Genomic DNA, 26,614 nt, shown 5'->3' on the forward strand with positions numbered 1-26,614 from the left:
ATTTTTTTGAGGCAAAACAAGACTACTGCTTGCCCCTGACCTGAGACTTTTGTGCTTTGTAGAGGACCAGGGTTTGGGGGGCGGATCTGTTAGTGTCAGTAACAGTGACGGCTGCACTAATCACTGCTTTCTGCTGGTTGCCCTAATTGTTGGAGTGGGAGTTCAAGCCAGAGGGTTGCTGACGAGATCCACTATGGTGTTTCGACAGACCCTCAATTCGAACTTCTTTAGAGATGAGCTCTGACATGGAGGGTGGATTGGAGGCCTCGACATGCAGGGCGATCTCGGGAAGCATATTTCGTATGCAGGTTTGGACAAATCCTTTTTCAGTCATGGGAGTAGCATGAAAAGTTGCCAACTCTCTCCATCGGGCGATGAAATTGTCAACCGGCTCACCAGGGTCTTGAGTCAGAGTGAGGAGCTTGATGGTTTCCACGTTCCTTTGGAATTCACAGAACCGTTGGTAAAACAACTGCTCCATTTCTTGTCAGGTGTGCACCAAGTTTGGAGGCAGCCGAGCATACCATTAGAAGGTTGGCCCTTTGAGAGTCTCGATGAACTAACGGAAGAGGTGTCTCCCATCAGTTGCACTCTATCGACAAGCCATTTGGAAGTGAGTAGTATGCTAGTGCGGTAGTACCGTTGAATAGGGGGAGCTTCCCTTTTTGGTAGTTTGGGAGAAATGACACTTGGTCAATGTACAAAGGGTAGGGCTTTCTGGTAGAGACGCGCCTCTTGTATGCCTGGGACCTTGTTGTTGAGACTGTGGACCACCATGGCATCTATTTCAGTTTGGAAAACCCTGCGGCAAGCAGAGCTGTCTTGGGAGACCGATGGGGAAGTTTACCTGGGAACTGTGTCTTCACCAGATGGAGAATTGATCTTACGGTGAGAAGAAGGGGACCTGGAGACTTCTAGGCGTTCCATCTTTTCTAGGATGGACTGCATCATTACCTTGAACCTGTTCATCCGTTCCTCTTGGGCGTCGTCCGGCTGGTTGATCACCATGACACTGATCGTTTCTTCTAGAAGGTCAGAGCCACGTGGAGTAGTGGATGGCAGGGATTGGCGATTCGTGCGTGGCAAGTCGGTCTGCAAGGGCACAGCATGCCCCGACTGGACTCAAGCCTTATACGCTGATGGTGTGAGTACCGGTTTTTGACAGTCTTGGGACTGTGGCTTCTGAGCAATGATCACCGAGTAGTATTCTTAGACCTGCTCAGGTTCTGAAGTCTGAAGAGGGAAAAATGGGTTATGAGGTAGGAGGTCACCAAGGGTGATGACTTCAACTGCCTTGGAGGCTTCCCTGGTAAGAATCTGCAGGCCCCTCTTCTGCTTACTCTTGAGGCTGCTGTGGACTTCACTCTAGAACTGAGGCTGAGATTTGGACTACCTCGCTTTTCTTGAGCATGCAAGGGTTGTGTCTATGAGCTAGAGCAGAGAGTGGGGTCCAAGGACAGAAGGCAACCTGGGTTTCTGCCTTAGAGGCTGAAGGACTCTGTCTGACTTCAGGTCATTACCCCGAATTCCTTTGTGGGGCCCGTGTGCACGGTTGACCTGAGGCTGGCTCAAGATGGTACTCTTAGAGAAAACAGCGATAATTCTTGCCAAGGCACATGGCGATAGGCGTGTGACGCAAGAAGAGCCTGTGCACGATGATAGGCACTGAGCGCACGAAGAAGGCTTGCAGATAACGATAAGCACCGAGCACACGAAGAAGGCTTGCAGACGGCGATAGGCACCGAACACACGACGGAAGCTCATGGACGACGATAGATGTTGCCGTGACCTCTCACGGGTGGCAATACGCATTGTCGTCTGCGATGGGTGCTCAACAAGGGGAGACCCCTACTGGCGGCATTAAGTTTCGCCGTCTGTGTCCTTCACTGAGGCATCGAGGATACATCTACAGACGGCAACGACCAGCATCGTCTACTGGCCTCGCTAAGAGATAAAGATGAACTAACAGACGGGGAAAGGAGCTCATGCTTGGCACTGCCATCGCCATACGCGACCTGTGAAACCATAGGATGGGAAAAAAAGAAAAGAAAGAGGCATGCACGACACTGCCACTGCCGTGCATGGCCTCTGTGGGAGGCTCAGATGAAGAAGAAGAGGAAAGAAAGAAAAGAAGAGAGAAGATTTACCTTGAGCCTAGGGGTACCAGCCCAAAAGTTTCTCTCTCATTACTCTCTCTCTCCAAATGGGACCCAACAATGAGAAGGTGAGGGAATTCTATTAGGTAAAAATTCTCTTTGGTGAAGGGTTTTCAAGCCTTTGCGTACAATGATGGTACGTGGTATATATAGAATAGTGCCCAAACATGGGTGGATTGATTAAAATTAAACCTAATTTCGGAAAATTGAGATTTAACTGAATTAAAAGAAATTAGAAAATAGGGTGCAAAATGACAGGTTTGCCGCTTTCTAACAAGTTGTGGAATTCCAAGACAGTCCTTATATTGCCTTAGAACATGCATGATTTTTCATGGATGATCTGGGATTGTTATGATGCTAGTTTGATCAAAAGATGATTGGTTTCTTGTAGAGCTTATCGATTTGATACCAACTTCGAGCCATGGATCGTACTTTTAGGGCAGGATCATGTGACTTGAAATTTGAATGAATCTTGAAATTTTTGATCAATTGTGTGCTCGTCCCTTGATGTTTTTTCGTGATTTCTTCGCTGGATCACACTGAGCATGCCGTCACAATCGCGGGGTAATAAACGCAGCTCGATTTCGTGCTTGGACGAAGATTTTGCAACTTTGAAGTTTTTGTCGAAATTTGGAATTCCAAAGAAGAAATTTGCAGTCACTTCATCGGCTTAGTGTGCGGGATCCGACCATTCATCATGTACGGGGTTCGGACTAGAGATAACCCTAGACCTTATGCACGCAATGGAATTGATTTTACATCGATCGGGCTCGTGAGCAACGTGATTTGGCTGCTAAAGAGAGGCATGATGCTGCTGATTTTTCTTCACTTTCTTCACGGATCATCAACTTCTCTCTAGCTTTTCTTTGCATTCAAGTGTCATCGCGAGGCATGCCACATATCGAAATGCTCGTCTTGACGAGACAACCACACTCACAAAATTTAAGCACCATTCGACTTGAGACGGGTGAGATATGAGCATCGAAAATCACTGGTTGTGACTGCCCTTTTAATGGAGTTGAGTTGCAGGATGGCTGCACGGGAATAGCATGCGGCTCATCTTGTTTTGCTCTTTCACCTATAACGTCTTCCTGGGATGTCCGTTTAAGCTGAAGTTTGACCCTTGGGGGTTTTCAAGCGTGCAGGATTCAATGACGATGGTCTCACAGCAAATTGAGACACCAAAAATATAGCTCTAGTTATAGGGTCCGTTTCAGGGTGCTCGATGCAGATTCTGCTGAAACTGTTTCTCAGTCTGCACTGCCTTAGACATGTCGGAATGGGATAAAAGTTGGAAGGAGACTTTTAGGAGTCCTCATGAAGATATTGATCAGTTATGGGGCCATTCTAAAGCTGTCAGAATTTCTACTTTTTGTTAAGCTTTATTGACCGAGGACCAAGGTGCTGAAAAATGTCTTTGAACACCCATTTCATTGTAGCCTGTGGCAATACAGTGAATATTGAGCACCTACTGCTTTGAAAATTTGTGGGAACCCTTACATGAGCAGCATTCAAATGGTACTCTCAGTTACTACCAGGGTCAATCTCATCATGGGCACAAATGGAGGAAGAGTTCCTTAAGCGTTTCTGAGACATAGAAAAGAAAGTGAAACTCTTTGAGGTGAAACAAAAGCCACACGAGCCAGTGATCGAGTACATTGAAAGGTGGCGCAACCTAGCCATCAATCTGGCCACACCGATAGGTGAGCCGCAAGAGATAGAGTACTGCATCGACGGGATGGACCTAGAATTGGCTCGTTATGTCACTTCATCATGGCCCAATACATTCGCCAAGATGGTTGACAAGGCAGTTCAAATTGAAGGTTTTCTCAAACACCATGATCTAGATGCACGACCCTAAATTGCATGGTCCAAACTATACGACCTTAAACTATAACGGAGGTCTAGTTGCATGACCGTAAACTGCACGGTCCAAGCTATAAGACCCTAAACTATAGAACACGTCCTAGTGGCATGACGTTAAACTGCACAACATACGGTCTCGGAAGCAAGACCTTAAACATGCCCTCAGGTCTCGACAGATGACCTTAAAACACGCTAAATTGATGGTCACAGTGACATGACCTTAAACACGCTTCCGCAAAAAAAAAGAAGAAGAAGAAGACAGACATGACGAAAACCTGCAGGGGCTTCATGGGTAAAAATGTCAAAAAAAAATAATGAGTGACGGACATGGTATGCCCCCCAAAGGCCACCATAGGTAAAATATGTCAAAAAAAGATGGGCATAGTGAAAACCGGCAAGGGCACTAGGGGTAAGATTGTCAAAATAAAGGGTGGGTGGTGAAAACCCTTTGGGGCACTCACTCTCAAATGATGGGCTTGTTGATCCTCCCCTAAGGGTCATCACGAGTAAAAATGTCAAATGTCCCTATAGCAAGACGTTAAACTGCCCGACATATAGTCTATTTACACGACTATAAACTACTTTCTGTTCCTACATGTTTCCACAGGTTACCGCATGACACCCTCCTACACATCCCCTACTACATCCTTCGTTACAAGCCCCTGGTGAAAGGACACTACCCCTCTGACGTGTCTTCCCTAATCAAGGTGTACCTCGGTTGCGAGGCTTTGAAGCATATCATACAACCGTCAAAACATGTGCTCGTCTATATAAAGCCATATATCAAAGAGGTGTACCACAGTTCCAACTGTGAGGCTTCAAAGCATAGCATGCAACTGTCAAAGCATGCGCCCGCCTCTATAATGCCATATATCAAAGAGGTGTATCATAGTTCCGCTTATGAGGCTTCGAAGTATAGCATGCAACCATCAAGCATGTGCCCGCCTCTATGAAGCCATATCACAAAGAGGTGTACCATAATACCAGCTGTGAGGCTTCGAAGCAGAGCATGTAACCATCAAGGTATGCGACCGCCTTTACAAAACCATATATTAAAGCGGTGTACCACAATTTCGATTGTGAGGCTTCAAAGCAAAGCATGCAAGGCATGCACTCGCCTCTACAAAGCAATATCTCAAAGAAGCGTACCACAGTCTGAACCGTATATCCGTACACCTGATAAGGCCCTTTCTCCACCCATTGTATCCATTCCACGCATCACCTTACCTCAAGACTCTTGTGGCCTTCATTTTTCCAGTTGAGTCACACCACTCATAACTCTCTTAAGCCTCCATCATACACCCTAACTAGACCTCGTTACCATCGGGCTTGTTCTACCACGATCCTCAGTGGGGTCACACTTATGCTTCGGCCTGTCATCCCTAGTGGAGTTACATGAAGCCCCATCCTTCACCCCAGGTAGTCACACTTGCCCTCTTAATCCCCAGTGAAGTTCGCTTCCGTTTGCCACTCCTCGTAGGGCCACCATCTTCATTTAAAGCTCTCTACTTGTGTATAGTCTTAACTATTTTATCCTCAGGGAGTCAAATTGCTATCCATAGATCTTCACCTACATGGCGACCCACACAATGGTCCATGCTGCACGACCTTAAACTGCACAGCCATGGTCTAACTGTACAACCCTAAACTGCATGGTCCAAACTATATGACCTTAAACTGTAGCGAAAGTCTAGTTGCACGACCTTAAACTGCACAGTCCTCGTTGCATGACTCTAAACTGCATAACCACGGTCCAGTTGTAGGACCTTATATTGTAGTGCACGTCCTAGCCTCATGACATTAAAAGGCTTGGTACTATGGTCCAAACTATATGACCTTAAACCGTAGCGGAGGTCTAGTTGCACGACGTTAAACTACATGGTCCTAGTTGCAAGACTTTAAACTGCATAGCCATGGTCCAAGCAACAAGACCTTAAAAACTGTAGCGCACGTCCCTGTAGCAAGACATTAAAATGGCACGACAAATAGTCCATGCACATGACTTTAATATGTGAAATGGACATACCTCCCTCATCCCCAGTAGAAGTCACATCCGTATAACGACCCATCTTCTCTCGTTGAGTTAGGGTCATTCTTATCTCTCCAATCTCTAGAAGGGTTGCACCTGTGCTCTGGCCTGTCATTCTCAGTGGAGTTACATGCATACTATTTCTCATTATCCCCGTGGAGTCATACGTAACCCTTCAATCTCCTTGGGTTAGTCTCTCACCAAGCCATCCTATCCCACGAGCCATGGAGCTCCATCTTTCACCTTAGAGGGTCGTACTTGTACCATAATTCCCGGTGAAGTCCGCTTCTCCATCTAAACCTCTCGCCGGTTTTAACCACTTTTATCCCCAAGGGAGTCAGATTGCTATCCACAGACCTATCCCCCATGCAGCTTCACCTACATGACGACCCACACATTGGTTCATGCGGCATGACCTTAAATTGCACAGCCGTGGTCAAGTGCACGACCTTAAACAGCATGGTCCAAACTATATGACTTTAAATTGTAGCAAAGGTCTAGTTGCACGACCTTAAACTGCAGGGTCCTAGTGGCATGACTTTAAACTGTATAACCATGATCCAAGCTATATGACCTTAAACCATAGTGCACGTCTTGGCAGCAAGAAGATAAACTGTTTTGCCTAGTTCCAAGAGGTATGACCTTAAAGAGGCCCCCACACACCCGCACACACCCTTTACCTGCATCTTCACGCATGCCTTCCCTATCCATCCCACTAATGTGCGTGCACCACCGTCATTGCTTCCCCAGTGAGCCCACTCACTTCATTACCATCATCCATCATTCCCCAGTGAGTTTCACCCATGCTCATAAAACGGCGGCGAACCATTCCACCATTTCACCCATGCTCATAAAACGGTGAACCATTCTACCATCCATACTCATCGTCAGCTAGTGAGTCACTACTTTTCACCCACCATTAACGCATCATCCATCTTTCATAGGTAGCCTCTACCATCTCCCCAAAGTGAGTCAAAAAAGACTGCCATTCATCACCACTACGGTCTAGTTGTATAACCCTAAACTATAGTGCACGTTCGGGCCATATGATGTTAAAATGCTTCTCACAGGTCTCGAAGGCATGACCTTAAACATGCCTTCACAAAAAATGGGTATGGTGTACACCTGAACAAGGGAACGCCATGAGTAAAAATGACGGACGGGCATGGTTACGAACCATGAGTAAAAGAGTTATATGAAAACAAAAACCGTGGCACAGTGAAACCCCCAAAAGAGCACCGTGAGAAAAAACGGATAAAAAGGGTAGACATGACCGCAAGGTCATGGGTAAAAGAGCCCAAAAATAAAAGAAGTAGGTGAAAACCGTCTTTACGGCGCCACTTCCCCTATTCAAGTGGAAACCCGCAAAGGGCGCTTGGACCAACAAATCAAGTTGACACAGTATCACAGCCTCAGTCAACACCCGATTGCCAAACCAAGCATAATTTTGGCTAATGAGGTCTACGCAAAATCCTCAACTGCCAGCATCCAATCACAACGCAAAATGGCTCACTCGGGAGTGAGAGCCTCATAAGAGCTCCGACACTTCACCTCCAAAAACAACAAGAGCCCTTGAGGGTGAAGACAACGACCGAAAGATCCCTCTAAAATGCTAAAGATCCCCATGAAGGCAAGAACTTGACAAAGCCAGGGTCCAACCTGTCGGAGACTTCAGGGTTATTCCTCGCCATGAGATCGCCTAGCCAAAAACCTTCCTTAGACGACAAGCTCAGATCTTCTGGAAAGACCCATAAAAAGCCCTTGACTAGACCCAACAGGATGGGGCTCTCGAGGCCACCTCGCCAAAATTCCCCCTAGCCGATAGGCTCAGATCTTCAGGACAAGCCAAAAGCCCCTGACTGGACCCTGTTGGACAGGACCTACAAAGATACCCTGATCATCAAAAGCAAACTTAGTGTAGCAGCAAATAATGCTGAACAAAGGTTCATAAGACCTAGCTGCCAGATATGCCCGATTCTTACCAATGAGGTCCCTATAAAATCCTCAAGCTGTCATAATTGAAAATAGTCCCTTGCGGGTGAGGACTTCGACACATCCCTCAAAAATCTCTTCTCCCCCTAAACCACCATGGAAGGACCCGTACATTGTGTCCAAACATCTCAGCATCCTAGTTACAACATTGCATGGATCTGCACGGCAATCACGTATATGGCTAGCCAAGGGAAATTTCCCCAATTATTGTACTTCTCGCATCTCTTGAAGCACAACATTAGGCGGAACATGCTATTGGAATACATTTTTAACCATCATGGGTCCCCGGTCAATAAAGCCTAACATACAATGGAAATTTCGATAATCTCAGAATGACCTTAGAACTGGTCAAGATCTTTATGAGGACTCCAGAGAGTCTCATGCCAAGTTTCGTCACATTCCGACATCTCTAAGGCAATGCAGACAAAGAAACGATTTCGATAGAATCAACCTCTAGCACCTTGAAATGGACCCTATAACTAGAACTATATTTTTGATGCGTCAAATTGCTGTGTGACCACCGCCATTGGATCCAGCACAGTTGAAAACCCTTAGGGGTCAAATTTCTGCTTAAATAGACATTTCAGGAAGACGTTATAGGCGAAAAAGTGAAACAGGAGGAGCCGCACACTATTCCCGTGCGGCCACCCTGCAACTAAACTCTATTAAAGGGGCAGTCACGAATAGTGACTTTCGACGCTCATATCTCACCCGTCTCAAGTCGGATCGCACTCAAATTTTTTAAGCATGTTTGTCTCGACAATACAAGCGTTTCAATATGTGGCACGCCTCGCGACGACCCCCGAGCACAAAGAAAAGCTATAGAGAAGTTGCTAATCCGTGAAAAAAGTTGCAGGAAAATCAGCAGTGTCACACCTCGCTCAAGCAGCCAAATCACGCCGCTCGCGAGCGCAATCGATGTGAAACCAGTTCCGTTACATGCGTAAGGTCTAGGGATATCTCTAGTCCGAACCCGGTACATGATGAACAATTGAATTCCGCACACAAAGGCGATGAAGTGACTGCATATTCCAGCGTCGAAATTCCAGATTCCGACCAAAACTCGAAAGTTGCAAAATCTTCGTCCGGACATTGAATCGAGCTGCGTTTATTGTCACGCGATCGTGATGGCATGCTCAGTATGATCCAGTGAAGAAATCACAGATAAACATCAATGAACGAGCACACTATCGATCTGAAGTTTTAAGATTCATCCAAATTTTAAGTCTCATGATCATAGCCTAAAAGCACGATCCATAGCTCAAAGTTGGTATCAAATCGATCTTCATGCTGAGCCCTACAAGAAAACAATCATCTTTCGATCAAACGGGCACCAAAATAACCCCAAATCATCCATGAAAAATCACGCACGTTCTAAGGCAACACATGGACTGTTTTGGAATTCTACAAATTGTTAAGAATAGGTAAATCTGTCATTTTACACCATATTTTCCTATTTCTTTTAATTCAATTAAATCTTAATTTCCAGCAATTAGGTTCAATTTTGATCAATCCACCCATGTTTGGGTACAACTCTATATATACCACGTACTACCATTGTACACAAGAGGCTTGAACCCTTCACTTGCTTAATAAAGTTTTATATTGCTTATTGTTGGGTCACGTCTTAGGAGATAGAAAAAGGAGAGAGCAATTTTTTGATTGGTACCTTTAGGCTTAACGATTCCCTTTCTTTCTCCTCTTTCATAGACGGTAGAAGTCTATCGCCCGTCGGTGCTTCACTCTTTTTTCCTCTATTTTTTTTTTTTTCTCTTTCTTTCTCGTGGTCCCAGATGACCACTAATCCTCTTTCTTTTTTCTTTTACCCTTGCATGACCACTTTCACCCTTTGCACTCTCGGGTTCACTTACCTCTCATTTTCTTAGTAATCCACGTGCGTCTTTCTGTCTACTCTTTTTTTGCCACCGTCACCTCACCACTTTTTGGTGTACCCTCATGTTCCCTCTCTCAATATGTGGTCCCGTGAGGCTACTGTCTCCTAAATCTCCGTTCTTATCGCCGTCTCGTGCGACCCTCCAACTTATCACAGTGGGCCCTTTCCTAACCCGATCGCCGTGCGCCCCTTTCCCTTCGCCGTGCGCCCCTTTCCCTCCACCCTATTGTGGGGCGCCCCTTTCGTAACCCTATCGCGGTGCGCCCCTTTTCTAACCCTATCCCGGTGCGCCTCTTAACCTCCACACTTCCTGTCTTCCACATTTTTCTCTCTTCTCTCATCCACGATCTCCAATCAGCGGTCCTCTATCCTCCACCTCTTTCTCAGACCCTGTGCTCCACCTACTACTCACCACCCCTCTTGCCATCCTCCGCTCCTCAATTGACGGCAACCCCCAACAGTCGCCCTTCACCTACCACCTCGTCTCAACCACTCTCGCTGTTGCGCACTCATCTTCACTGCAACCTCTCGCTACCACCTCTACCTCTCTAGGTCTTCTCCCTTCCACCACCGCTCGTCTTCCCCTCTAATTCTTAGCCACCTCCGCCTCTCATTCTCGCACCCTTAACTCGGCTGCAGCCACTGGCTTGCTGCCCTCAATCACCCCACTTTCTTTCTCCTTTCGCTCCTCTTCTTCTAACCAGCGACCAACCCACTCTTCCGTCTCTCTCGTCCTCTGTCCCCACGCACCAGACAGCAGCCGGTTGCTGCCCTCTTCCTATCATTCTCGCCCATCTCACTTCCTTCTTCCTGTGACCACAACCTCTGCTGTCCACGCTCAGCCACCTTCCCTTCTCTCATTAGCAGTCAGTTTCCTCCGCTGTGCTGCTCTCTCTCTGCTTCATCTCCTCCACCCACTTGCAGCCTCGCTCAGCCATCTCTTGCCGCTGTCTCCACCCAACCACCGCTTCCTTCGCCCCTCAGCTATTACCTATTCTCGCAGCCCCGTCCTTTTCCACCTGCTCTCACAGCCACCTCCTCTGTCTATTCCACCATTTCCTCGCTCCACCACACTGCTGCATCATCTCCGCCATTTTCTCTGCTGCAACCATTTCGGTTGATTCCGCCCTCTCTCGTTCTCCAGCTCCTCCCGTTCGCCTTTCCATTCCGTCCCCATGTTCTTTTCTGCAACCTTCTGCTTCTTCTGCTTCTCACATAAAAACCCAATAGTGAGCTAGCTCCTCGCGTTTCTTTCTCTCTCTAAACGTCCAAACAAAATTTGCTTCTTCCTTTCGCCCCTTCCTTTTCGTTCGAAGTATTCGCTAGCTTCGTTTTCGTCCAACTCTCCTCCTCAAATAAACCCCTCGTGACTTTTTGATTCTTCTTTACTTTCACACCCAACGACTCATAAGCCACCCCTCCCCTTTTTATTCACGTGAACCCAACAAAAACTTCACTCTCTCTCCTATCTAAATAACCCAATATCCCACTCTCTTTCTCTCTCTCACCTAAATCACCCAAAGTATTCCCTCACGTCTCTCCCTCTTTCACAAGTCTAATATTAAGCCATTCCTCCTTATCCTTTGTTTTTTTATTCCAATCAACCTCACCCATCCATCTTTAGTTTATTTTCATCCTCCAACCATCTTGTCTAATGTTCTTACACTCTATTTCACTTTATTTATTTCATTATCTTATTTTATTTTTTATCTCATCCATTTTATTTTAGTTGTTTTCTTTACTTTGTCCCCCCATTTTATTTTATTTCATTCACCTATCCTTTTTTTTTTTGTCTCACCTCTCTGATTTTATTTCTCTTTATTCCACTTAATTCTCTTTATTTTTCTTTACATATTTTATCCCACCATACCTTACTCCATTTTATTCATTTATTTCATTTTCTTCTGTCCTTTCAATTTTATTTTATTCTATCCTTTCAATTTTATTTTATTCCACTTCATTTTATATATCTCACTTCACTCCATTCTATTTTAATTTATTTAATATTCATTCCATTTTTTGCCTATTTTCATTTTCCTTTCATCCTATTTTTCATCCTTATTTCACCATTACTTGTATTTTCACTTTCGTCTCTTTCTTTCTCTTCATCGCCTGTTTGACCAGAGGCCAGACTGAGCCTTGTGTTCGTGCGAGTTTTGTCGTTGAGCAGTATAGCCATCATGCCGGTCTGAGTTACCGTGCATGTCTTGCTGCCACGTCAGATCCACCGTCACGCCAGTTTTGCCATTGGGCCAGTCGAGCCGCCCAATCAAACTTCTTCTCTCACTTTCACTTCACCCTGTAACAAGGTGGGGGACCTATGCCCCAGTTGTCTATACTTCTAATGTGTGTCTGTGTGTTTGCAGGAAAGGAAAAATAGGTCAAGGGAGGCGGTTCCATATTGGCCATAGGCCAGGAGGCGGTTCCATATTGGCCATAGGCCAGGAGGCTTTCCAACATGATCTAAAAGGGCGCCCACACGAGCCAGCTCGAGTGTGTCCGGACCCATGCGAGGTAAGTCCCGCTTCGCCACCCTAATTCCTCTCTCACCAGTTGGTACTCCTGCCCACATCTTCGTCACGTGGCTCCCGAGAGAGCAATCTCAAGTCTCGGGTCCATCTCGAACCCGAAACCACGCCACAAGGTCAACCCATCCCGGAGGGCGAGATCGAGGCACCTAACAATATACACTAGCGAGCACGATCTTCTTCTCTCTCCTCTTTCTCTCTCGTCTTCTCTTTCTCTCTATTCTCTCTCTTTCTTCTTTCTCTTCTCTCTGTCTCGCACAATAGTGCACACTGTTGAGAATGATCTTCCTCTTTCTCTCTCTTCTCTCTCTTTCTTCTTTCTCTTCTCTCTGTCTCGCACGACAGTGCACACTGTTGAGCATGATCTTTCTCTTTCTCTTTCATCTTCTTCTTTCTCTCTTCTTTTTCTCTCTTTCTTTCTTTCCTTTTTCTCTCTCCTTCTTTCCTTTCTCTCTCTCCTTCTTTCATTTCTCTTTCTCCTTTCTTTTCTCGCTCTTCTTACTTCTTTTTCTCCCTCTCTTCACGACAGTGCACACTATTGAGCATGATCTTTCTCTTTCTCTCTCATCTTCTTCTTTCTCACTTCTTTTTCTCTCTTTCTTTCTTTCCTTTTTCTCTCTCCTTCTTTCATTTCTCTCTCTCCTTCTTTCCTTTCTCTCTCTCCGTTCTTTTCTCGCTCTTCTTACTTCTTTTTCTCCCTCTCTTTCGTTTCTTTTTCTCTCTCTTTCTTTCCTTTCTCTCTCTCCGTTCTTTTCTCGCTCTTCTTACTTCTTTTTCTCCCTCTCTTTCTTTTCTTTTTCTCTCTCCTTCTTTCCTTTCTCTCTCTCCTTCTTTCCTTTCTCTCTTTCCTTCTTTCCTTTCTCTCTCTTCTTCTTTCCTTTTTTTCTCTTATTCTTTCTTTTTCTTCTCTTTCTTTCCTTTCCCTCCCTTCTTTCCTTTCTTTCCCTTCTTCCTTTTCTTCTCTCTCCTTTCTTTCTCAGTTCTATCACGCACATCGATGAGCATTGCCGAGCGTGACCTTCTTTCTCTTCTTTCTCTCTTCTATTGTGCGCGGCAGTGAATATTGCTAAGCTCAGGTTTCTCTCTATTTTTTCTCTCCTGTCGCATGTGGCAGTAATATTGTCAAGCGTGACCTTCTTTCTTTCTTCTATCACGCATGACAGTGTACACTGCCGAGCATGACCCTCTTTTTTTCTTTTCTGTCTCGCACGACAGTAAATAATGTTGAGCGCAACCCACTCTCTCTTCTCTTTTTCCCCTGTCTCTCATGTTAGTGAGGACTGTCGAGTGTGACCCCCTCTCTCTTCTCTCTTCCCTCTATCTCACTTGGCAATATCGAGGGTGACCTTTTCTTCTTTTCCCCTTCCTGTCCTGCATGGCAGCACACACTGTTGGGTGTGACACTTCTTTCTTTCTCCCTCCTATTTGTCTTGCATGGTAGTGCATACCGCCGAGCATGACCTCATCCTCCTCTCTTCTCTCTTCTCTCTTTCTCTTTTACTTGATTGACCAAAGAGCAGGCTGAGGTTTGTGCCGCCGTGCCAGTCTAATCGTTGAGCAGCTTAGCCGTCACGTCGGTCTAGTTACCGTGCCCGTCTAACTGCAGTGTCAAACCAACCATTGCGCTGGACCAGCCATTATGCCAGTCTTGTTGTCTAACAGTTTAACCGTCATGCCGGTCTAAGTTACCGTGCCTATCTAGCTGTCGTTTCTGACTAGCCGCCCTGTCAGTCTTGCCGCTGTGCCAGCCTAGCCACCCAGTCAAACTTCTTCTCTCTCTTTCGCTCTTGTTCTCTCTTTCACTTTGTCTCTTTTTCTCTCCTTACCTCCCCTCTCTTTCTTTGTTTTCTCTCTAAAAATTCCCTCTCTCCAATATTCTTTCTTTATTTAACCACTCTTCTCTTTTCCTTCATTGCAAAATATGTACTTAGAGTCCCTTGTCAAAGATACGTCGTAAGGCTGCCTAATTGACACAGACATCATTATGTTAATTCTTTCATCTTCTTTTGAGTACACACACATGTGTTGCGCTCACCCTATGACAAGGTGGGGTCCTCAGACCTACTTGTTTGTACTCTAATATGTGTGTGTGTTTGTAGGTAAGAATAAACAGGTCAAGAGAGGTAAGAATAACTAGCCACAAGCCAGGGGGCATTCCACGTGATCTAAGAGGGCACCCATGTGAGCTAGCTCGAGCATGGCATGGACCCACGTGAAGTAAGTCCCGCCTCACGTGAACATATACTATGTGAACATTTCATGTGGAAGTGCCTCATGGGTGTGACTCATGTGAATTGTGTAAGATGCATGTGAAGAGTGTGGGTTGAGTAAATTCTATTGGTGGTGTCGTAACCCACCTATGTGATTGACACCTTTTACCATAATGTCCTTACCCTTGACCATTCTCTACACATAGATTTATTAAAAAACTCAAGGGTCTTTATGTGAAGCCCTTTTGGATTTGATTGAAATTAATATATTGGGACAAGGACAAATTGAAGGACCACAACTTTTATGGACTTGAGATGCTCATGGCAATAGAGATAACAGAAGGAAACACATGCCCGACACTAAGGAAGAAGGCGTAGCGCCGGCTATGTTAGAAGCCTAGTGTCGGCAGTGTAAGAAGGCATAGCGCCGGCTGTGTAAGAAGGCATAGCGCCAGTTGGGTAAGAAGGCATAGCATCGGTTGTGTTAAAAGCCTAGTTCCGGCTGTGTAAGAAGGTATAACACCATCAGTGTAAGAAGGCATAGTGCCGACTATGTTTAAATTCTAGAGTTGGCTGTGTAAGAAGGTATAGCGCAGACTGGGTAAGAAGGCGTAGCACCGGTTGTGTTAGAAGCCTAGAGCCGGCTGTGGAAGAACCCAACGTCGATTGAAGCATCGCTGCGCGTGTATAAGGACCCATCGCCGTCTGAGACCTAGAGTCGTCTGTGAAATGGGAGAGCATCGTCGCGAGTGCCACTGCCACCAGTGAGCAGCACCGTTCATGGAAAGAGCATAGCGCCGTGTGTGTTTGGTCAATTTGTACAAGAATCAATCCTGCCCTTGTCAGAGCCATGCATGCCAGTCACATGAACCTCACCTACCCTGTCAGCAATAGTGAACCCCACCTACCCATGAGTACTTGAACACCACTCTTCTTCACTCCTCCATCATTTTTCTCATCTCCCTTCTTCTTCTCCCAACTTTCTCTCCCTAGAGCCCAAGGGAGAACCCTTTGCTGCTGCTGTTGGGAAGCCCTGCCAAGAAGGTTGAAGTGGTCTACGTGTGGATTTTAGGAGCACCTTGAGCATTGGGTAAGTGATTCTAGCTATTATGCATCAATAAATTTTAGGGATATGTTAAGTGTTGAAAATGGGGGAAAAATATGACATTTATGAGTATGAATGTATTGTGATGAGCTTGAAATCTCATATGCCATGATTGATTGAGCCCTGTATATGATTTCATTTGTGGTGGAAATGTGAGAAGTAGTCCACTTATTGGAATAGTTTATTAAGACGTGGTTTTGCATCAACATTTGCTTTGGCTTATGCAATATTGAAAGTTCTTGAATGTGGGTTAAACTTGAGAAGGAGAATTTCAAGAACTGTGACAGTCCTTGCATCGGACCTTTCCATGGCCAAACTGCGTCCAAATGGACCTAAACCATTTTTGAATGAATTATATGGTTGTCTTCTTCAAAATTTTCTATTTATATCATCTTTAAATTTCTCATAGATTAGAAATTATGCTTCAAAATGTGTGGGTATGTCACTGTTAAAAGATTGCAAAAAATTCCTAGACTGTTGCTCTTTTTGTTATAGACTTTGGACCTATCAAATAATATCCAAATGTTCTCAAATCACTGCCATTTGATAAATACATGTGCCTACTATGATGTTTATGTTTTATTCCTATCTAAATTCGTCATAAATGTTGATCTACGCTTTAAATTGTGCATATGTCACTGTTAGCATATTTCACTAGATTTCGCAGCTGATACCTCTGTTGTCACCAGTTTTGACTAACTAAAAGAAGTCCGAATGCTTCCAAATCACTGCCAATTGAAAAATTTGTGTGTGTACTAAACTTTCAAGTTGAACTCTTTTTGAAACTACCTATAGATTGAGAGTTATACTTCAAAATGTGAGGGTATACTACTGTTCACAGTTGCAGGAAATTCCAGCAACTGTCACTGACATTGTGCGGCGATTTTGACCTATCGAACGTCATGCAAACCCCTTCAAACTATCACCATTTTAAAGGTATATGTGTAAAACTAGAGTTGCATGTTTTAATCATTTTGAGATTCTCCCTAGAATGGGAGTTTTGCCTCCGAGAAAGGGGCTACGTCACCGTTACAAAGCACAAAGATTTTCAGATTTGTGCCTGTTGGAGAAACAAATGGTTTTGCACTCAAACTCTGTTCAAATGCATTCTTTTCACCTTCAGATGAGCTTTCTTCAAGTCTATTTCGAAATCAACTTCTGATCCATACTAAGACTCTCCACTATTTGAAGATAGTGATCTGTTTCTATGAGGATGTCACAGTTGTGGATGAAATGAAGTTATATTCACTTGCTGAATGATTCACTGATGATTTTAAGTAACAAGAGTAAAGAGTGATAACTGATGAACCTAAATGTTATTGAATGGCCTCCCTATGATGTGATACATATTTACTACCATGGAACTATATGAATAATGCCGCCATAAGCGAACACTTGATAAATGTGCATGCTCTGTGATGTCCCTGTAATACATATTGCATGAAGGAGACTACGAGTCATAAATGTTAATTGACAAATGTAAATGCTATGAGATAGCTCTGTTATGATGGATGCCTCATGCTAGTGGCATAGCGTACTTGTTGGCTGTTTATTTCTGAAAGACACTGTTAGGATATTGTGATGGATGGCCACTGCTTGTATTGATATTGACCATTACACGGTGGGACACTCTCCAGTAGTAGATACTATTATGATATTGTGATTGATGGCCACCGCTTATATTGATATTGACCATTACATGGTGGGGCACTTACTGGTAGTGGTTTTAGGATGGAGTAGTGACTTGGTGTCCTTGTGACTAGGTTAAAGATGCCGAGAGCTCGTGGCTACTATGGGAGTACCAGTAACTATGACATTGAAGCCCACGGTGAATTTTGTAGGACTCTAGGAGCCATAACCCAAATAATGATAGAGTCGATGCCGGCCCTATCCACCCCTACCCCAAAACAGAATGAGAGTAAACTAATAGAGAGGTTTAAGAGGCTGACACCCCCAAATTTCTTAGGGAAGGGAAGTGTAGAGAAAGCGGAGAGATGGTCAATGCAAGTGAAAAAGATCTTTAGAGTCCTACAGTGCTCTGATGAGCAGAAGTTGAGACTAGGTGTAATAGAAGGGCACGCCAAACATTGGTGGCGTTCGGTCCAGCAATCTTAGGAAGGGAATGAGATAGTACCTACTTGAGAATGATTTTTGGAGGCCTTCAATTAGAAATATTTCCTTGAATCAGTAAAAGAAAGAAAGGAGTTTTAATTCATAGAGTTGCAGCAGGGGAATCTAATCATTGATCAGTATGTGATCAAATTTTTAGAATTATCTCAATATGTGTCGCGTATCATCAACACCGAGGCTAGGAAGGCAAGTAAGTTCAAGAGATGGTTGCAGCCAGATATCAGAGGGAGAGTCTTGTCGGTCAATCTTTAGGTGTTCTCTCAATTGGTGGATTTGGCTAGAAAGGTGGAAAAAGACTGTGATGACTATTGACTGAGGAAAGAGAAGCAAAAGACAGAACTTTCACCCTCTGGGGGTCTACGAGAAAAGGAATGCGGAGGAATGGCAAGGCTCAAAAGAACTCACAAGGAGACATCAAGCAGAGCCAGCTTGTGCCTTGTTCCTCTTACAGGGAGCGGGGCCATGCGGCTTCGAGTGCTGGCTGAAGACAAAGACATGTTATAAGTGTGGCAAGTCGGGCCACTTGATTAGAGACTGCCCGACATTGAAGAATTAACCCAAACCCAAGACTCAGTGTACGACCTTTGCACTTGAAGGGGGAAAAGCTAAGGCCTCCACATGAGAGAACTATAAGTGTTTTTATTGTAATATGAAAAGTAAAAAGTTTTGTTAGACCTTGTTTCCTCTCACTCTCTTTGTAACACCATATTTTGGCACATACAATAGAATTTGAACTTTTATTGTCTAACTGTATTTATATTGCGTGTGACTGATTGAGGATCCTGTAGAGATCCTTTAGTATGATAACTGTGTGGAACCTTACTCGAGGGGTATGCCCTATCCCTTTTAGTTGAGGGCTAATATGTGCCATATAATTGAAGTGGTAAGTACCATATGATACGACCTGTTTGGCCTATGGTGTGATGATTGGAATGTGATGTATGAAGCCTGATAAGAATGTAGCGAGTGCTACACTGTTTCTAGGGTGCCTACTTTGAGCGTATTGTAGGGCCCAACTGTGTGATTGATAGTGATAGGGTGCCTGCTTTGGGCATATTGCAGGGCCTGACCATGTGATTGATTGGCATGCATTGAGCGTATTGCATGACCATATTAGGATATATGATTGATTGACATGCTTTGAGCGCATTGCATGACCATACTGTGATATGTGGTTGATTAGCATGCATTGAGCATATTGCATGACCATACTGTGATATGTGATTGATTGGCATGCTTTGAGCATATTGCATGACCATATTGTTATATGTAATTGATTGGCATGCTTTGAGCATATTGCATGACCATACTTTGATATGTGATTGATTGGCATGCTTTGAGCGTATTGCATGACCATACTGTGATATGTGATTGAATGACATGCTTTGAGCATATTTCTTGACCATACTGTGATAAGTTATTGATTGGCATGCTTTGATCATATTGCATGCCCATACTGTGATATGTGATTGATTGGCATACTTTGAGTGTATTGCATAACCATTCTTTGATTTTGTGGTGTGTTTTGAGTGTATTGTGTGATTGATGCTTGTAAGGTGTCTCTTTGTGAGTATTGTCAGACCTTATTTAGAGACTAATATCAATAGCCAGTTGGTAGTGGCTGAACTGGTTGAAATTGATTAGAGTTGAATGGCTTGATTTGAATTGTGTGTCAACTTGTTAATGTTGGCTGGCTGGGTTAATAGGGTACCTGAATTGCTAATGTATTTTAATGGTTAGTGCATGATATTGTGTGTGAAATGTGAAGCATAGACTATGAAGATAAGAATGTAGACAATTGGATGAGACAGTAGGGGATGTGTGGGTACCCTCCCCCAATTGTTGGACTTCATATGTATGATTCTGGGGAAAAAAACCCTTTTTAAGGAGGGGATGATGTAAGGACCACAACTTTTCTAGACTTGAGATGCTCACAACAATAGAGACAAGAGAACACGACTCCAAGTAAGAAGGCGTAGTGCCGGTTGTGTTATAAGCTTAGTGTTAGCTGTGTAAGAAGGCATAGCGCCGGCTGTGTAAGAAGGCATAGCGACGGCTGGGTAAAAAGGCATAACACCAGCTATGTTAGAAGCCAAGCACCGACTGTGTAAGAAGGCATAGCGCCGGCTGTGTAAGAAGGCATAGTGCCGGTTGTGTAAGAAGGCATAGCGCCGGCTGTGTAAGAAGGCGTAGCGCTAGTTGTGTTAGAAGCCTAGCGTCAGTTGTGTACGAAGGCATAGCACTGGCTGGGTAAGAAGGTGTAGCGTCGGCTGTGTTAGAAGCCTAGCGCCTGCTGTGTAAGAAGGCATACCATCGGTTGGGTAGGAAGGGGTAGCGCCGGCTGTGTTAGAAGCCTAGCACCAGCTGTGGAAGAACCCAGCGCCGATTCGAGCATCACCACGCGTGTATAAGGACCCATCACCCTCTGTGACCTAGCGCCGTCTGTGAAATGGGAGAGCATCACTACGAGTGCCACGACCGCAAGTGAGCAGCACCGTTCATGGAAAGAGCATAGCGTTGTGTGTGTTTGGTCAATTTGTACAACTGTCAACGTTGCCCTTATAAAAGCTGTGCATGCCAGCCACGTGGACCTCACCTACCCTGTCATTAATAGTGAACCCCACCTACCCACGAGTACTTGAACACCACTCTTCTTCACCCCTCCATCATTTTTCTCATCTCCCTTCTTCTCCCAACTTTCTCTCCTTATAGCCCAACGGAGAACCCTTTGCTGCTGCTGTTGGGAAGCCCTGCCAAGAAGGCTGAAGTGGTCTGTGTGTGGAATTTAGGAGCACCGTGAGCATTAGGTAAGTGATTCTAGCTATTATGCATCAACAAATTTTAGGGATTTATGTTAAGTGTTGAAAATGGGGGAAAAATGTCAGGATGACATGTATGAGTATGAATGTATTGTGATGAGCTTGAAATCTCAGATGCCTTGATTGATTGAGCCCTGTATATGATTTCATTTGTGGTGGAAATGTGTGAAGTAGTTCACTTGTGGGAATAGTTTATTATGAACTTGGCTTTGCATCAATTGCTTTGGCTTATGCAATATTGAATGTTCTTGAATGTGGGTTAAACTTGAGAAGGCGAATTTTCAGAACTGTGATGGTCCTTGCATCAGACCTTTTTGTGGCCAAACGATGTCCAAATGGATCCAAACTGGTTTTGAATAAATTAGATGGTTGTCTACTTCAACGTTTCTCTTTATAACATCTTGAAATTTCCCATAGATTAGAAATTATGCTTCAAAATGTGTAGGTATGTCACTGTTAAAAGATCGCAAAAAATTTATTAACTGTTGCTCTTTTTGTTCCAAATGCTTGACCTATCAAATGATATCAAAATGTTTTCAAATCATTCCATTTGATAAATACATTCGTCTACTATGATGTTTATGTTTTAACCCTGTCTAAATTCTTCATAAATGTTGACCTATGTTGTACATTGTGCATATATGTCACTGTTAGCAGATTTCACTAGATTTCGCAGCTGATACCTCTATTGTCGCCAGTTTTGACTAACCAAATGGATTCCGAATGCTTCCAAATCACTGCCACTTGAAATATTTGTGTGTACTAATCGTTTCATGTTTCACTCTTTTTGAAACTCCTTGTAGATTGAGAGTTATACCCCCAAAATGTGAAGGTATACTACTGTTCACAGTTGCAAGAAATTCCAGCAACTCTTACTCACATTATACTGAGCTTTTGACCTATCGTATGTCGTCCAAACACCTTCAAACCACCACCATTTTAAAGATATATGTGTAAAGTTAGATTTGCATATTTTAATCATTTTGAGATTTTCTCTAGATTGGGAGTAGTGCCTCCGAGAAAGGGGGTACGTCGCTGTTTCATATCACAGAGATTTTCAGATTTGTGCCTGTTGTAAAAACAAATGGTCTTGCCCTCGAACTCTGTTCAAATGCATTCCTTTCACCTTCAGATGAGCTTTTTGCAAGTCTATTTCAAAATCAACTTCTGATCCACACTAAAACTCTCCACTATATGAAAATATTGCTCCGTTCCTATGAGGACGTCACAATTGTGGATGAAATGAAATTATACTAACTTGCTGAACAATTAAACGATGCTTTTAAGTAACAAGTGTAAAGAGTAATAATTGATGAACCTAAATGTTATTGAATGACCTCCTTGTGATGAGTGCTACATATTTACTGCCATGGAATTGTACGAATAATGCTATGCAATCGTGCCATAAGCGATCATTTGATAAATGCGCATGTTATGTGATGTCCCTATTATACATATTGCATGAAGTAGACTACAAGTCATAAATGTTAATTGACAAGTGTAAATGCTATGAGATAGCTCTCTTATGATGGATGCCTCATGCTAGTGGCCTAACGTACTTGTTGGATGTTTATTTTTGAATGATACTGTTATTATATTGTGATGGATGGCCACTGCTTGTATTGATATTGACCATTACGGGGTAGGACACTCACCGGTAGTGGATACTGTTATGATATTATGATGGATGGCCACTGCTTGTATTGATATTGACCATTACACAGTGGGACACTCACCGGTAGTGGGACACTCACCGGTAGTGGGACACTCACCAGTAGTGGATACTGTTATGATATTGTGATGGATGGCCACCGCTTATATTGATATTGACCATTACGTGGTGGGACACTCACCGATAGTGGATACTGTTATGATACTGTGACGAATGGCCACTGCTTATGTTCATATTGGCCACTACACAGTGGGACACTCACCGGTAGTGGATACTGTTGTGATATCGACCACTTTACGATGAGTCGCCCCTTTGATAGTGGGTACTGTTCTGTTATGATATTGTGGTATTGAGCGCTTTGCAATGGGTCACCCATTGGTTGTGCGACTGAAGTGATGGATGCTATGAGCATTCTTTGGCATGCTTTGTGTGTATTGCATGACCAAGATTGATATGAATGGTTGCTTGCTTTTAGAGTATTGCAGGGCATATTATGTGATTGATGTGATTAGGGTTATGAGCATTCTTTGGCATGCTTTGTGTGTATCGCTTAGCTTAGATTGAAATTGAGAGGTGCCTGCTTTGGGCATATTGCAGGGTCTACTTATGTGATTGATGCCAGTGAGGTACATGATTTGGGCGTATTGCATGGCCTGACCATTTGTTTATTGTGAAATGAAAATGTGCTCTATGATAAAGCGAGAGTATTCTCCGTTGAGACAAGAACATCTACTGTGAAACGGGTTCAATTATAGATGAATGAGTGGTAATGTGAACTGCATGATTGTTATGTATCATGATGGTGTTCATTAAGGAATGGTTTTTTGAACTGTTATTTCTTATGATATATGTTATTTGCACTGTGAATGTGAATCATAATTATTGTATTAATCGAATGAGAATTTTGATACCTGAAATGATGCATGTGATTGATGCACTGATAAGATTATTGATTTATCTGATATTTATACTGTGATGGATTTATTAATGATGCTTAATAGCTAGACTTACTGATTGGGTTGTTCAGCTCACTCTATTATTTTACCATCCCTGTAGAGAAAGAGTCACAGTTGGAAGACATGGCTTAGTAGAAGCAGTTGGCCCTAGTTATTGTTTATTGTGCAACACATGTACTATTGGTCCCTGATGCCCCAAATTGAGCTGTAATGTTTGTGGAAGAATTTTCATAATTGATTTTTGGTGTATAAGAATTCTATTTCTAGATGTTCTTCTGCCTCTTTGAATCTTTGTTTTTAATTCCTTGCCATGGTTTGCCTTGTGTACCGCCTTATCAAAGCGATGAGCGTACTCCAACCTGAGTAGCATTCGCTACCTCCGATTCACGGACCTGCTCTCGGCCGCCCTCCAGCGAGCTCGATAAAAGGGACGGGGGTGAGGTCGTGACAACAAAAGGGCAATGTGGTTTTGATTTCGGGTTTATGAGGTGATAAAAGTGCTTAAATCTCATCCCTTCATCCTAGTAGTTGGATGGGGATGAGTAGCTAGGATAATTAGCCTCTCATGTGCCATTGATAAAGTGCATCAAGGGTCATGATCAATTCATAACTTATACACTTCATATAAATACACTTCAGGCCCAAATTCAAACCCTAAGAAAATACTTTTCTTGAATCAAAGAGAGAGAAAAGATATCAAAACTAGGCATCCACATTCATCCCCCTTGGGTTCATGTTCTTGGTTAGAAGATGATCTTTTATGTAGCCCCTTCCATCCACAAGGTCAAGTCCCTCATATGTCACCATCAAGGTATTATGTATTTGTGAGTTATTCCTTCATTACTTCACTTCCTCATGATTTAAAGTTCTCGTAAATTTATGTTTACATAAGTTTAACATCCCCTTTCCATTGCTTTTGAATGATCTTTAAGTTAGAGACATAAGGTGTCTCCCTTAACTTTGATCATGAGTTCAATACCTTGATTGCTTTATAAATCATATGTAGTTTCTCATAGATCCTTTCCATCCAATTTTTCTTGAGTATATCTTTATTAATATTCAAGTTCAGAGAATTAACATCCATTTTAAAAGTCCATTTGTTTATTTAGAGTTCGTCTTTTTACATTGAGAAAAACTTTGGTGGACCATATGAAGTAGTTTGTTCATATTTGGCTCGTCTTGAGTACCATCTCTCTTGTTCACTTTTGCAAACTGATATACACCATTTTAATCTCTCTCATTGGGCCTTATTAGTTAATTTAAAATTTTTTCAAGCTTCCTATTTGAATTGATCATATTGAGATTATAAAACAATTTTTGCACTCATCTTTGAGACAAAATTAAGTCCTCAAACGCCCCGATTGTGGGCCGGGCACAAGGGGTTCAAACCTTGGCTTCCCCCATGATAATTTGCATGTTAATTTGATATATTTACTGTTATTAACTGATTAATGAATAAAACTGAGTATGTTATGTGAATATTGAGATTGTTCTTAAAATCTTGTGATATGAGCTACAATGTTATACTCTAATGTTCATGCAAATGGAAATCCCTTTGATTGTTATGAGTAACTATATGATGTGTATAAGACAATCTGGCATATGAAGAGAATGAATATTGAAGAAGAGATGTTTATGTAATTATTATAGATTGATGAATTTGAGCATAAGTTTTGTAATGCGTTGTAGAGATGTACATTTGAGTATTTGGACATTGTATTGAGCTTAATTTTTATTTTGAGAAAGGAATATCTAAGGAACCTATTACAGTTGTAATTTTATTTATTAAGGTTGGTACAAACCAATTTTGAAGGCTGGCATTCATATATCACAGTTTTGTATTGAGTTCTTCATGTATTTAAAGCCTTATATTTTAATAAAATGGAAATATTTTTAGGTTATGGATCTAGTCCCTTGGTCTTATTATTTGAACGTGTTTTTCAGCACCTTGGTCCCTGATAGGAAGTAGGTCAATAAAGCTTACAAAACAGTGGAGATTCCCGACAGTCTCAAAATGACTGCAGAATTGATCAAAGATCTTCATCATCACTTCAAAAGACCACCTGCCGAGTTTCATCGCGATCAGACATGTCTAAGGCAACGAACACAAAGAAACAATTTTAGCGAAATCGGTCTCTAGCACCCTGAAATGGATCTTGTAACTAGAGCCATACTTTTGGTGAGTCAAAAAGCTGTGGGACTATTGTCATTAGATTCGACATGGTCGAAAACCCTTATAGGTCAAGTTTCAGCTTAATTGGACACTTCAAGACAAAGTAATGGGTAAAATATCGAAAAGGGATTCCTGTGTGGCCTCACTGCATCAAAACAACATTAAAGGTGGCTATTTTTATATTCACGGGCAGTCACTTTCAGGGCTTATATCTCACTCGTTCCAAGTCGGATCACTCCTAAATCTAGTGAGCGTGTTCGCTTCATCAAGATGAGCAATTCGATATGTGGCACACCCTGTGATGACACCCGAGTAGAAAGAAAAACTAAATGAAAGTTGCTAATTCGTGAAAGAAGCTGCAGAAAATTTAGCAGTAGCACGCCTCGTTCGAGCAGCCAGATCACGACGCTCGCTTTCCCGATCGGCACGAAATCAATTACATTCTGTGTGTGAGGTCCGAGGCTATCTCTGATCTGAACTTCACATACGATGAACAGTTGGATTTCACACACGAGGGCGTCAAAGCTACATTAAACTCCGACCATCGAATTTCAAGATTCTGGTAAAAAACTCAAGACCAGAAAATCTTCATCCGGACACGAAATCAAGCCTCATTTGTTGCATTGTGATCGTGATGGTATGCTTAAGGTGATTCAATGAATAAGTCATGAAGAAAAATCAAGGAATGAGCACACAATCGATCCGAAGTTTTCAAGATTCATCCAAAATTCAAGTCTCATGATCATGGCTTCAAAACATGATCCAAGGCTTGAAGTTGGTATCAAAATGATCGTTGTGCCGAGCCACACAAGAAAACAATAATCTTTCGATCAAACAGGCATCCGAACGATCCTGAACCAGCCACGGAAGATCACGCAAGTTCTCGGGCAGCAGCAGGGACTGTTTTTCAATTCTACATCTTGTTAGGCAGGGGCAAAACAATCATTTTCACCCATTTTTAGAATTTCTTTAAATTCAATTAAATTGTAATTATCTTCAATTCTAGGTAGTTTTTAGGCATACACCCACGTTTTAGCTCAATTCTATATAAACAGGTAATACCTCATTCTTCTTGGATCAATCA

The 26,614-nt window shown here is 43.1% G+C and overlaps 2 long non-coding RNA genes across 4 annotated transcripts; one reads left to right on the top strand and one right to left on the bottom strand.

Annotated features, from left to right (window-relative positions):
- Window positions 1-8,863: 8,863 nt before the first annotated feature.
- Window positions 8,864-11,339, bottom strand: LOC148780464 (uncharacterized). The gene is made up of 2 exons (XR_016041807.1): window positions 9,713-11,339; window positions 8,864-9,340 (listed from the first exon to the last, which is right to left on the bottom strand). It is a non-coding gene; the product is annotated as an uncharacterized LOC148780464 (long non-coding RNA).
- Window positions 10,249-23,655, top strand: LOC110007444 (uncharacterized). 3 transcript variants are annotated; one of them, XR_002281258.2, is made up of 3 exons: window positions 10,249-12,451; window positions 14,565-15,765; window positions 23,458-23,655. It is a non-coding gene; the product is annotated as an uncharacterized LOC110007444 (long non-coding RNA). The 3 variants fall into 3 exon arrangements; XR_016041806.1 differs by having other exon boundaries at window positions 22,999-23,625; XR_016041805.1 differs by having other exon boundaries at window positions 14,565-23,625.
- The last annotated feature ends 2,959 nt before the right edge of the window (window positions 23,656-26,614 follow it).

Source organism: Amborella trichopoda, chromosome 9, assembly GCF_054954075.1.
Source record: "Amborella trichopoda isolate Santa Cruz 75 chromosome 9, AtrichopodaSantaCruz75HAP2 v2.0, whole genome shotgun sequence".
Classification (NCBI taxonomy): domain Eukaryota; kingdom Viridiplantae; phylum Streptophyta; class Magnoliopsida; order Amborellales; family Amborellaceae; genus Amborella; species Amborella trichopoda.